The following is a 14191-nucleotide window of genomic DNA, read 5'->3' as shown; positions in this document are numbered from 1 at the left end:
ATCCAAATGGGTATTGGTTTATAATTATCATATGTACCAAGATATAATGAGAAATGGTGTTTGCATACCATCCAGATACATTATACATAGGCATAACATATATATTTATGCTATATTTCATTCATAAGTATGTCAAAGTGGTAGTAAGAAAAATACAGAATGCAGAATATAGTGGAGTAGTTCCAGTGAAAAATAAATAAATTATAGATAATAAATGATGAGGTAGATTGGAAAATCAGGAGTTCATGATTTAAAGCATGAGAGTTCGATTCAAGAGTTTGATGACGGCGGGATAGGAATTGTCCTTGAGTCAGGTGGCATGTGCTCTCAAGCAGTGAGAGAGAATGTCTGGGTAGGAGGGGTCCTTGATTATGTTGGCTGCTTTACGAAGCAGTGGGAAGTACACAGTAGATGCGTCTTATGGGGTAAATGTTGAGATATTTTCACTTGTGGGAGACTTGGAAGGAGAGGACATGGTTACAAGATTGGGAGACGGTTGTTTAAGGCTGCGACATGCAGGATTTTCTTCTTTACAGAGGACGGTGAATCTCTGGGATTCTCTACCACAGAGGCTGGTGGAGATTAGATCTGTGAGGACGTTTAAAGAAAAAGAAGGAAATTTTTGAAAGATTGGGAAATTGAGGGTTCAGGGGACCTGGCACAAGATCAGCCACTCTAGTGAGTGGGAGTACAGTCTTGAGGGGCTGAGTGGCCTACATATGCTCCTATTTTCTTATCTTCTTGTGTGTTTTGAATGGTTTGATGGTACCAGCAAGCCAATATATTAGGTAGGAATTTATCCTACATATTAAAGGTCTAGTACACTATTCAGTGCTTCACTTTTGAAATTTCTGCCCAATCAAATGAAACTTTGGGCGTACAATGAACACCAAGCGTCACAATGCAATGGAGCAGGAATCTCTCCAATTGACAGCAGTGAGAGGACCCAATGCAAAACAGCAAATGCTTGAAACATTTGACGGGTCAAATAGCATCTACAGAGAGGAAAAGAAAGTGAATAATCAGAACACTAACACATCACACGCAAAGCCTGATTTACTTTCAATTTCACCCATTTTATTTCAGATTTGTGGCATCTGCAGTACTTTGCTTAGGGCAGATTTAATCTGATGAGCAAAGGAGCCAAGAGCCGCACAAGAAAAGCTATTTGTTAGGAGAGCAATTTTTTTTTGAATTTGAAGCCTCTGCATGAAAATATGAGGTTTAGTAGCAGGGTCGTGCACAGAAAATTAAATTTGACAGATTTTTAATGGGACCTATGCTCATGTTATGCAGGGAACAAAGGAGCATGCATTTTTAACATCACGGCACGGACAGTTTTGGAGACTAAATCATTGGGTATATTTAAAGCTAAGGTTGATGGGTACTTCATTAGTATTGGTGTCAAAGGTTATGAGAAGCAGTCAGTTTTTTAAATCGTGGACAGAGCATGGTGATTTTTGAAAGCAGAGGGCTTAATCACGAGACAGAAAGGAACTGCAGGAAAACTAAAGTTAAAAAACAATGTTTAACAGCCAGAACAATGATGTATGGTACGCCTGTCTTGGGGAGGTATGCTGCACTGATCTGTTTTCTTCTTGTTAATTGGCAATATGTTACTTTTTGTACAAGGGAGAAGTTAGAAATTTGGGGTCTGATGTTCTTGTTGGTATTTATCTATGTGGGCCATCTGTTAGCTTTTGTGTGTGGAAGAGGGGGTTGTCGCTGTTTTTTGCGTGGGAGGGTGTTGGAGGTTGGCGGTTTTTGTTCTAGTTGCCGTTTTCAGAGAAGTCGATCTGTTAGTTTTTTGTGCGAGTGAGTGGGTGGATGGTTTGGGGTTTGCGAGTTTTGATAGATAGATAGATAGATAGATAGATACTTTATTCATCCCCATGGGGAAATTCAACTTTTTTTCCAGTGTCCCATACACTTGTTGTAGCAAAACTAATTACATACAATACTTAACTCAGTAAAAAATATGATGTGCATCTAAATCACTATCTCAAAAAGCATTAATAATAGCTTTTAAAAAGTTCTTAAGTCCTGAGTTTTAACTGAGTCTTAAGTTTGTTTCGTTTTCTTTTTTGTGTGGTGGTGGGGGGGGGGGGTGATGTATTTTCTTTCAACAAATCCTGTGATTTCTCTGTATTTCGCGGCTATCTGGAGAAGACAAATGTCGGAGTTGTATTGTTCATGCATACAGTACAATGAACCTTTGAACCTTTTTAATTCATACCCTAAGAGTGCTTGAAGTTCTTTTCTCTCTGTTCCCTGACCCCAGTTGAAACTTCCGGTTCACAAAGAATCGCATATATAGATCATATCTTGTGCTTCCTTCTTCAGTTACTGTTGGGTCCTGTGGATTCAGTCAGTAATTCTAATTTACTCGTTTGCATGATGTGGGCATTGCTGGCAAGGCTGGCAGTTATCGTCCATCCCAAATTGTTCTTGGAAAATATGGTGTTGAGGATGATCTTGAACTGCACCACCACGTGGTGAAGGAGTTCTTTGGCACAATTTAGACCCAATATTGATGATAAAATAGAGTCATATCAGAATGATGTACAACTTGGAATTCCAATTGGTTTATAATATCATGTGTGTAAGGTGCAATGAAAATGCTTTATTTACATACAATCCACCCAGATCATTTTATTATGCCGATGCATTAAGTTAATACAAGAAAAAGCATTAACAAATACAGAATAAAGTGCAGTGCAAGCAGACAGTAAGGTATGTGGCCAAGTGGTTAAGGCATTGGACTAGTGATCTGAAGGTCGTGAGTTCGAGCCCCTGCCAAAGCAGTGTTTTGTGTCCTTGAGCAAGGCACACATTGCTCCAGTCCACCCAGCTGAAAATAGGTACCAGCAAGATGCTGGGGGTTAACCTCGTGATGGACTGGCATCCTATCCAGGAGGGAGCCTCAGTCTCAGTCGCTTCACGCCACGGAAACCGGCATAAGTACCAGCCTGATGAGCCTGTAAGGCTCGGGACAGACTTTAACTTTAAGTAACCATAATGACATAGATGGTGAGGTCAAGAGTCCATCTCATCATAATAGGGCAATTGTCTTATTACAGGTTACTTATCCTTGAACCCAAAGGTGGTGGTTTTCCCCTGAGCCTGCTTGTACCCTCCTTGGTCATAGGTTGTCTGGGCAAGTAGCCATAATGCTTTTTGTAACTGGCAGACCTTCCATCCATGTTGTGTCTGTGAAGGAGAGTGACAATATTAGGCTAGTGGGAGCAGTCCCAATCGAGAGCTTTGTCTAAGACTTTTGTTTAAGAAAGAGGTTAATGCAGGGGTTTGTGCAATTCTGGTGTTCAAAGTACCATACAGCTAATGTCGACACCTTTCGTTTTATATTTACCTTGAAATTCTGTCCAATATTTTCCATTATGCTCTTGACTAGGTTTCCTGGAAACTGGTTGTAAAGCCAAACAGATTAATGAAAATGAGCTACAGATTCTCACTGTGAAATGGGCAAGTTTTAGCCCTAGGTCTGTGCTATAAACAATAAGGACAGCAACCTTACCGGTAACAGTGATAACCATCAAAAGGAGATTATTGAAGCAGCTGCTACATCCTTCCATGTGGATGTTTGTTACAAAATGAATAATTCAATAGGATTAAATCAGCAAGAGGTCCAAACATTCCTTGAACGCCTTCCTTATTCTCCTGTGCGCTATGTCTAACCACAAGGCATATTTCAGAGAACTCTCACTGGATAATTTCCCAGTAATTTGGAGAGGTCCAGAATGGCTTCTCCAGCAGCAAAATCTAGGCCTGGAGTGATTCGCCACAGTGGAGCCAGATCCTAGTGCAAGGTTCAGACAATTTAAAAGCCAGCCCAGATAGTTTGGGGGCTCCTCCCTCCACAACACTAAGCCTGTGAGACTGCCCCCGGCTGCTGTGCTTCCTGCCTGCAAATTTCGCGGCAATTTGCCCCGCTAATACAACAAACTGAATACTGAGGCTTTGGGCTTACTCCAGGCTGCTCCAGGGATTTGGATCTTATGATTCGGAATAGTGTTGCTGTTGCTCACTGCTATTGTTTATATGATTTGTTTTGTGTTTTTTTTTCCTCTCTGTGGGAACTGGGATTCGGTTAATTTTTTTTATTCTGTTCTTTCAGGTTCCTTGCCTTGCAACTGCCTGTAAGGAAACAGGTCTCAAGGTTGTATAATTTATACATTCTTTGATAATAAGTGCCCTTTGAATCTTTGATTTTTGAACAGGCCCTTCCGGCCCAACGAGCTGTGCCACCCAGCAACCCACCTATTTAGCCCAAGACTAATCACAGGACAATTTACAATGATCAATTAACCTAATAACCGGCATTCCTTTGGACTGTGGGTGGAAACCAGAGCACCCGGAAGAAACCCACGCGGTTCATGGGAAGAGTGCGCAAACTAATTACAGATGGCACCGGAATTGAACTCCAAACTCTGGAACCTCTGAGCTGTAGTAGTGTCACGCTAACGACTGTGTGACTGTAATCTAAAATTAATATCTTGAATGTTTTCTGCAAATATTTCATGATTGCATGAGGAGTGACTATATATAATAAAGTTTCGTGTGTGTGTGTGTATACATAGAAAATATGTGTGTGTGCTTGCATGTATATGTATCTGGTCTGTGTCACCACCTTCCTTTATAGCTGTGAAGCTTGGGTAACCTACAGCCGTCACATCAAGTCCTTGGAGCGCTTCCACATAAGCTGCCTTTAGCACATCCTGGGAATTACCTGGGGTGAGCGGGTGCCTCAACTGAAGTACATGTAAAGACCAACTGCAGAAGTATTGAGGCCACGATCACCCAGCGTCAGCTGCAGTGGCTGGGGCAGGTGATAAGGATGCCCCCATGTCGGCTACCCCGCAGAGTGTTATACGGCCAGCTACATCATGGTCGACGCTCAGCTGGAGGGCCGAAGAAACGCGATAAGGATCAGATGAAGAATGCTTTAAGGAAGTGCAAGATCAGACACGAGGACCTGGAGGATGTTGCTGCTGATCGTAACACTTGGCGACAGCTGTGTAGGGACGGGGTTTGTATTCTGGAGATGGAAAGAACAACCAGAAGACAGCAGAAGAGAGCCGGGAGAAATGCAGCCATGGTTGCCATCACTACCACCACCACTACCACATGTACATGTCCCACCTGCAATAGAGCTTGTGGGTCCAGGATAGGACTGTATAGTCATCAAAGATCTCACCGTTAAAGAAGTGGTCATCGTCATCAGATTCCGATGGACAACCGAAGAAGAAGAATGTACATATACAGTACTGTGCAAAAGTCTTAGGCACATATATATAGCTAGGGTGCCTAAGACTTTTGCACAGTACTGTAGTTGTCAACGTGGAGCGGAGAGTGAGTTTGTAAATCTTGCAGGAGTGAAGGCTGCTGGGAATTGCAAAGGTGGAGCACTGTGGGACAGGTGGCAGAGAAGGAGTGCCAGGTGCGGGGGCAGACATACCCAGCCCTGAAACACCAGGAATTGCCACCTGATTCCAAACAATTGGTTTATTGATCATTACAGAATGTATCTCTGGTGCTTCCGGCTCCTTCTCCTCTCCCTTCCCCCTTTTCCAACCCAGATTCCCTGCTCCCTGCTCCCTGCTTCCTTCCCACTCTCAGTCCACAATAAAGACCCATACCAGAATCAGGTGTATCATCACTCACATATGTCATGAAATTTGTTTTTTTTATGTGGCAGCAGTACACTTCGATACGTAAAATTACTACAGGTTCTGTGCAAAAGTCTTTGACAGCCTAGCTGTGTGTGCCTTAGACTTTGGCACAGTACTGCTTAAGTATGTAAAGGACTTCGTCCACAAACATCTTGTAAAAGGAATTCACACATAGGCATCTTTCACTCCTCAGAGCTGAGGTGGAAACAAGTTACCCTCAACTGCTGCCAAAGAAACAAAAATGCATGCAATTATAGTGGATTATATTTCAGTGTTAAAGTGCCTTCTGTGTTCTTGGTCTCCTGGGCATAAGTGGGTTGCAGCTACAAGGAGCCTCTGCTGACTTACCGCTTTGTTCTTTGTGCTCATTGTCATGGCTGGGTTGCCAGGATTCGATCAAATTGCCATCTGTGAGCTTGCGTCCTCCTCCTGGGAGAGAGGTGTGGTGCTGGATATGAGAGGGGTGGTGACAAACAGCTCCGAGGGCACCGTTCGGTTTCTGAGTCTGAGCAAACGTGAGCCCGGCCCAGTTACACCCTGAGCTTCTCCAGGACATGGTCAGGTGCTGCAGGCTTTTCTTTTCTCTTCACTCCATTTCTGAATATTAAGAAATTATTTTCTAAAATGTATTATTTCCTTATGGCATGCAAAGGCACCATTTGCCCCATTGAGATAATGTTTTTCAGCGTAATCCCACCAATCCCATTCCCTCACTTCACTGTTACCTCTTTTCCCTCACTCCCTCAACCTCCAGTGTAGAGCACCCCTCAAAAATAGGTATATTGCTTTGGATACTGTTGGGGGTGGGGGAAGTGACCCTACCAGTGACTGGGTCTCTGGCACTGTGGCTCGGAGGGAAGGGGAGAGAACAGGATTGCAGTAGTGATACGGAATTCCATAGTCAGAGGAGCAGACCTGAAATTCTGTTGAGTGATAGAGAGACCCGGATGGTATGCTGCCTTCCAGGTGCCAGGGTCAGGGATGTCTCGGGTTGGTCCACGGTGTTCTAAAGGAGGAGGATGAGCAGGCAGAAGCCTTGGTACAGATTGGCACCGATGACATAGGTAGGAAAAGGGAGGAGGTCCTGAAGAGAGAATTTAGGGGGCTAGGAGGAAAGCTGAAAAGCAGGACCTCCAGGGTAGTAATCTCTGGATTGCTGCCTGTGCCACGTGCCAGTGAGGGTAAGAATAGGGTGATTTGGCAGTGGCTGAGGAACTGGTGCAGGGGGAAGGGGCTTGGATTTCTGGGTCATTGGGATCTCTTCTGGGGAAGGTATGACCTGTACAAAAGGACTGGGTTAGTACCCGAACCTGAGGAGGAGCAATATCCTTGTGGGCAGGTTTGCTGGAACTGTTGGGGAGGGTTTAAACTAATTTGGCAAGGTAAGGGGAAACTGAGCTATAGAGCTGAGGATGGGGTAGTTGGTACACCAGCAGAGGCAGTGTGTAGTGAGACTATCAGGGAGGACAGACAGATGATAGGGAAAAATTGCGGTCAGTGGGATGAGTTGCAAAGAAACTTGGGGACAAAATCAAAAAGGGTGAAAAATGCAGGATTGAAGGTGTCATATTTGAATGCATACAGTATATGGAATAAGGTAGATGATCTTGTAGCATAGTTAGAGATCGTCAGGAATGACATCGTGAGCATCACTGAGTCACGGCTAAAAGAAGATTATAGTTGGGAGCTTAACATTGAAGGATACACGTTGTATCGAAAGGACAGGCAGGCAGGAAGGGTGGGGTGATGTGGCTCGGTTGGTAAAAAGTTCTAGAAAGAGGTGACATAGAATCAGAAAATATAGAATTGTGGGCAGAGTTAGAGAGCCTCAAGGGTAAAATGACCCTGAGAGTAGCCAGGATGTGGGCTATAAATTACAACTGGAGGTAGAAAATGCATTTCAAAAGGGCAATGTTACAATAGTCATGGGGGATTTCAATATGCTGGTAGATTGGGAAAATCAGGCTGGAGCTGATTTTGGATCCCAAGAGAGAATTTTAAGAATGCCTATGAGATGTTTTTTAGAGCAGCTTGTGGTTGGGCCCAGTAAGTTGTATAATGAAATGAATTTGATTAGGGAGTTTAAGGTAAAGGAACCCTTGAGACAGTGATCATAATAGGATAGAATTCACCCTGTAATTTGAGAGGGAGGAGCTAAAGTCATGGGTATCTGTATTTTTTTTGTGTGTGCCATACTCTGCCAGGCCAATGTTATTTTCTCAAGTGGTTGTCTTGGAGGAAAGATTCTGTGAGCGGTTCCCCTCGTCCTTCTCACGGCGCAGTTCTTTTTTACGAGGCTGAGTTGCGAGCTCGACACTCAACCCGGCACGGATGGAAAGCGTGTCCGGGAGCGGCCCGACTGGATTTGAACTCGGGGATCCTTCACTCTGGAGTCCGGTGCTGATGTCACTGTATCTGTATTACAGTGGAGTAAAGGCAATTACAGAGGCATGAGAGAGGAGCTGGCCAATGTTGATTGGAAGGGATGATGGCAGAGCAGCAATGGCTGGAGTTCTAAGAATAATTTGGAAGGCACAGGATAGACACATCCCAAAAATGAGTAAGTATTCTAAAGGCAGGAGGATGCAACCATGGTAGACAAGGAAAATCAAAGCCAACATAAAAGCCAACAATCAAAGTACAATATGTTCAATGTTCAAAATAAAATTTGTTATCAGAGTACATACTGTACATGTCACCATGTACAACCCAGAGATTCCTTTTCCTGTGGGAATACATAGAAATCTGTAGAACATTAATTGTAAACAAGATCAATGAACAACAAACTGTTCAAATAGAAATATAAATAAATAGCAATAAATAATGAGTATGAAGGAACAAGACAGAGTCCTTAAAGTGAGACTATCAGTTGTGGGAACACCAGAAGTAGAATGAGGGTAGTTATCCCCTTTTGTTCAAGAGCCTGATGGTTGAGGGGTAGTAACTGTTGTTGAACCTGGTGGTGTGAGTCCTGAGGCTCTTGTACCTTCTACCTGATGGCAGCAGCGAGAAAAGAGCAAGGCCTAGGTTGTGAGAATCTTTGATGATGGATGCTGTATTTCTACTGTGACATTTCATATAGATGTGCTCAATGGTTGGGAGAGCCTTACCCTCGACATACTGGGCTGGATCCACTACCTTTGGTAGGATTTTCCATTCAAAGGCGTTGGTGTTTCCATTCCAGGCTGTAAGTTCTATTCAGCACACTTTCCACCGCACATTCTATAGAGGTTTGCCACGATTTTTGATGACATGCTGAATCTCTGCTGACCTCTGAGGAAGTAGAGGCCCTGCCATGCTTTCTTTGCCATTATATTTCTGCGATGGGTCCAGGACAGGTCCTCTGAGATAGTGCACCCAGGAATTTAAAGTTACTGACCCTCTCCACCTCTGGTCCTCCGATGAGCACTGGCTCAGGGACCTCTGGTTTCCCTCTCCTGAAGTCCACTGTCAGTGAAAAGCAGCAAACATCATGGAGTATCAAGCAAACCCAGCCCAACCTCGCCTCTGGTCCCAACACCCTGCCTTTTCAATCCATTCAGCCTGGCACTTAAATCATCCAAATATTGGGTCATCCTTGCTCTAGAACCTGGATATTAGCATGGATGGATCATTGGCTGATTGACAGGAGGCAAAGAGTGGGAATAAAGGGAGCCTTTTCTGAGCTGCCGGTGACTAATGCTGCTCTGCAGGGGTCGGTGTTGGGACAGCTTCTTTGTACATTGTATGTACTTGATGGCTTTATGGCCAAGTTTGCAGACGATACAAAGATAGGTGAAGAGGCATAGCGTTGACAAAGCAGGGAGGCTGCAGAAGGACAGATTAGGAGAATGAGCAAAAAGGTGGCAGATGGCATACAGTGTCAGCAGGTCATGCACTTTGGTAGATGGAATAAAAGCATAGAAGGTTTATTTATTTATCTAAATATTTGCTTATTTCCTTATTGAGATAGAACATGGAGTAGGCCCTTCCAGCCATTTGAGCTCCACCATCCAACAATCCCATGATTTAATCCTAGCCTAATCATGGAACTAATTAACCTACCAACTGGCATGACTTCGGACTGTGGGAGGAAACTGGAGCACCCAGAGGAAACCCACGCATCCACGGGTAGAACATACTGACTCCTTACAGGCCGCGGCTGCAATTGAATCCGGTCACCTGTACTGGAAAGTGCTGTGCTAACCACTACACTACTGTGCCGCCCTAATATTTTCTAAACGGGGAGAAAATTCAAAAATCCGAGGTGGAAAGGAGTCATCGTGCAGTGTTCCCTAAAGTTTAACTTTCGGGCTGAGTCGGTGGTGAGGAAGGCAATTGCAATCTTAGCATTCATTTTGAGAAGATTAGAATATAAAAACAAGAATGCAATGCTGAGGTTTTCTTTCTTTTCAAATCTTTTTATTATTATTAGTATTATTATCCAAAATATAAGACTACATCGAAGTAAGTAACACTTACAATGTCTCAAAAAAAAACCAATATTAAGGACTGAAAAATATGGTGACACAAAAAAAGAGAAGAAAAGGAAAAAAAACCCTACTAAAGCAAGAGAAGAGTGAGGAAAAAAAAGAACCCGTTAGGTGTTCAACCCCGGAGCCATGCGTCATACAAAAAGCTTCTAAAGATAAACATCAAACCGCCAGCAAGAAAAATTATACCAACATTTACAATTAGATCGTGGAGAAAATCTATCAATTAACTCAAATGGTAATAACGAGCAAATGAACCCCATCTTTTCTCAAAATCAAACATAGGTTCGACTTCTAATTTTCTCCAAACTAAGACATAACATCACTTGAGAGAACCATTGTGACAGAGTGGGAGCTGACATATCCTTCCACTTCAACAGAATAGCCCTCTCAGCTATCAATGTAACAAACACAGTAACATGTTGGTCAGACAAAGAAATAACACAAATGTTTTGAGGTATTATTCCAAAGAGCACAGTTAATTTGTTAGGCTGTAAATTAATTTTAAGTGCTTTAGAAATTGTAGAAAAAACTGACTTCCAAAACTGTTCCAGTATAGAACAAGACCAAAACATGTGTGTCAGTGTAACTGTCTCAGTATTACATCTATCACAATAACTATCAACATTAGGAAAGATTTTAGACAATCTCTCCTTCGTCAAATAATAACGATGTACAATTTTAAATTCAATCAATGAATGGCTAGCACAAATCTTGTGGTTGATCCGCATCCAGTCCTCCATTATAAAAGTCAAATTAAGTTCCTTTTCCCAATCTTGTTTAATCTTAAAGAAAGGGTGCTTATCCCATTGTAATATTAAATTATAAATTCTTCCAATGGAACCCTTCATCAAAGGGTTCATACTCATAATAGTATCTAACAGGTCGGCCTCTAATATTCAAGGAAAATTACTAAAATATTTTTGTAAGAAATGTCTAACTTGAAGGTATTGTAAGAAGTGTGAATATGAAAGAGAGTATTTATCAACTAATTGTTCAAAAGACATCAGTCTATCTTCTTTAAATAGATCCAAAGAAGAATTAATACCTTTATTTTTCCGAAATAAAAAAATTGGATCACTCAAAGAAGGCTTAAAAAAATAGTTTCGATAAATTAAGCTACAAAGTTTAAATTTTGTAAGATTAAAAAAATTATGGAACTGCAGTCAAATTTGTAAAGAATACTTAATCACAGGGTATAAATTTAAATTAACAACTTTAGCTAATTGTATAGGTACAGCAGCTCCCAATAATGAGGTTAAATAAAACTATTTCACATCTTTCAATTCCAAATCTACCCAAATTGGCTGCTCGTTCTTATCAACCCAGTATAACCAAAAGGACATATATCGCACATTAACAGCCCAGTAATACATTCTTAAATTAGGCAAAGCAAGACCTCCGTCCTTTTTCAATTTTTATAAGTGACATTTACCAATTCTTGGTCTTTTATCATTCCAAATTAAAGATGAGATAATAGAATCAATTTGATCAAAAAACTGCTTAGTCAAAAAAAAACAGGGATATTCTGAAGTAAATATAAAAATTTTGGTAAAATCATCATTTTAACTATATGGATGTGGCCAGTAAGTGAAAACATAAGCAGGTTCCATCTGCTAAATAAATACTTCATAGAATCTACCAAGAGAACAAAATTAGCTTTATAAAGATCCTTATATATTTTAGTGATTATAACGCCTAGATATAGTATCTAAAGGAATCCGTAACTTTGAAAGGAGTACTATCATATATAGAAACAGATTCATTTAAAGGAAACAGTTCACTTTTATTAAAATTAATTTTATATCCTGAAAAATCTCCAAATTCATTGAATAATTTTAGCAAAGCAGTAATAGATTCCTCAGGATTGGATATATAAACCAGTAAATCGTCAGCATAAAGAGAAATCTTATGAATGGTCTCATTCACAAGAATCCCAGGAATATCTTTAGCAAGGGGCTCTAATATTAAATTAAATAGCAAAGGACTTAATGGACAACCCTGTCTTGCTCCCAGTGAAAGCTGGAAAAAAAGGTGATCTACAATTATTAGTAATAACAGTAGCAATAGGAGTTTTATATATCATTCTAATCCAACTATTAAAATTAACACCAAAGCCAAATTTCTCTAAAACATTAAATAAGTATTTCCATTCGACACGATCAAACGCTTTTTCAGCATCCAAAGAGACGACACATTGTGGAGTTTTAAAAGAAGATGAATATATAATATTAAATAATCTCCGAACATTTGAAAAGGAATAATGTCATGCTTGATCTTTAAAAAGCTGAGGCTTTATAAGGCACTCACTTGGAGTACTGTGAGCAGTTTTGGGCCCCATATCCAAAACTGAATGTGCTGACATTAGAGAGGGTTCAAAGGAGATTCACGGAAATGATTCAAGAATGAAAAGCTTACCATATGAGGAGTGTTTGATGGCTCTGGGCCTGTACTTGCTGGAAATTAGAAGAATGAAGGGGGATCTCATTGAAATCTATTGAATGTTGAAATGCCTAGACAGAGTGGATACTGAGTGGATGTTTCTTATTGTGGGGGAGTCCAGGACCAGAGAGCACAACTTCAGAATAGAGAGATGCCATTTTATAATGGAGATGGAGGAATTTCTTAAGCCGGGGCTGGTGAATCTGTGAAATTCATTGCCACACGTGGCTGTGGAGGCCAAGTCACTGGGTGTATTTAAGTTGGATGTTGGTAAATTCTTGATCAATCAGGGCATGAAAGATTACAGGGAGAAGGGAGGAGAATGGAGTTGAGAAGGAAATGGATCAGCCGTGATCAAATTACAGAGCATATGTGATGGGCCAAATGGCCTAATTCTGCTCCTGTGTCTTATGGTCTTCTGGTCCAAATTCATTCCATTTTTTCTGCCACCCACCAGGGTACTTTACAGTAGCCAATTAACCGACCAACCCTTTGGTATGTGGGGAGGAAACCAGGGCAAGTGGGGGACACCCATGCACTCACAGGGTGAACATGCAAGCTCCACGCTGACAGGTGAGGATTGAATCCAGGTCACTGGAGGTTTAGACAGTTTCCCTGCCAGCTGCATTGCCACAGCACCCTGATCTTCTGGTCTGCCTATGTAGCAACAGAGTGAAGAATTAGCATGTTCCGTCACTTCCGGATCACGTGACCAGGAAACCGCTGGGAGCTGTGGACACAACTCAGCACAGGGTATCAGCCTCCCCACCGTGGACTCTGTCTATACTTCTCACTGCCTTAGTGACGCAGCCAGCATAATCCAAGACCCCACCCACCCCGGACATCGTCCCTTCTCCCCTCTCCCTTTCAGCAGAAGATACCAAAGCCTGAAAGCACATACCGTCAGGCTCAAGGACAGCTTCTATCCCACTACGATCAGACTCTTGTACGATAAGATGGACTCTCGACCTCACAGTCTACTTAGTTAGGATCTCGCACCTTATCGTTTACCTGCACTGCACTTTTTCAATAGCTTTTGTATTTTATTTTGCTTTATTATTTCACCTTATTCTACCTCAATGCATCATCTAATAATTTAATCTGCATGAACAGTATGCAAGATGAACTTCCACTGTATCTTGTTACATGTGACAATAATTAATCAATGTCAATAAAAGGAAAATGTATTTAGCCATATCTGTAGTTCCCTTTCATAGACTGATATATAGCATGGGAAAAAGGCCATTCAGCCCAGCCTATCCATGCTAGTCTTTATGCTCTATTCCAGCCTCCTCGTGTCTTTCTTCCTGTATGTATATCTGGGTGACTCTCGGTTTCCCTTTCCTCATTGCGTGTTGAGCCTCTCCATTGACACAATTTTGCGAAGCCATTCCATCTTGGGGATGTGGAAGAAAAACAGCGTACCTGAGGGAAAGCCACACTGTCAAGGGAGATTGTGTCATCTCCACATGGGCAGCATTGAAGTTCAGGACCGAACCCAAGTCCCTGGAGATGGTGAGGTAACGGCCTGTCCTGGCGTACCACAGAGCTGGTCACTTTGCTATCTGCCATAGCACCAGTGACTGT

The sequence above is a fragment of the Hemitrygon akajei genome, chromosome 1 (assembly GCF_048418815.1).
Source record: "Hemitrygon akajei chromosome 1, sHemAka1.3, whole genome shotgun sequence".
Lineage (NCBI taxonomy): Eukaryota > Metazoa > Chordata > Chondrichthyes > Myliobatiformes > Dasyatidae > Hemitrygon > Hemitrygon akajei.
Note: the sequence above shows the minus strand (reverse complement) of the source record.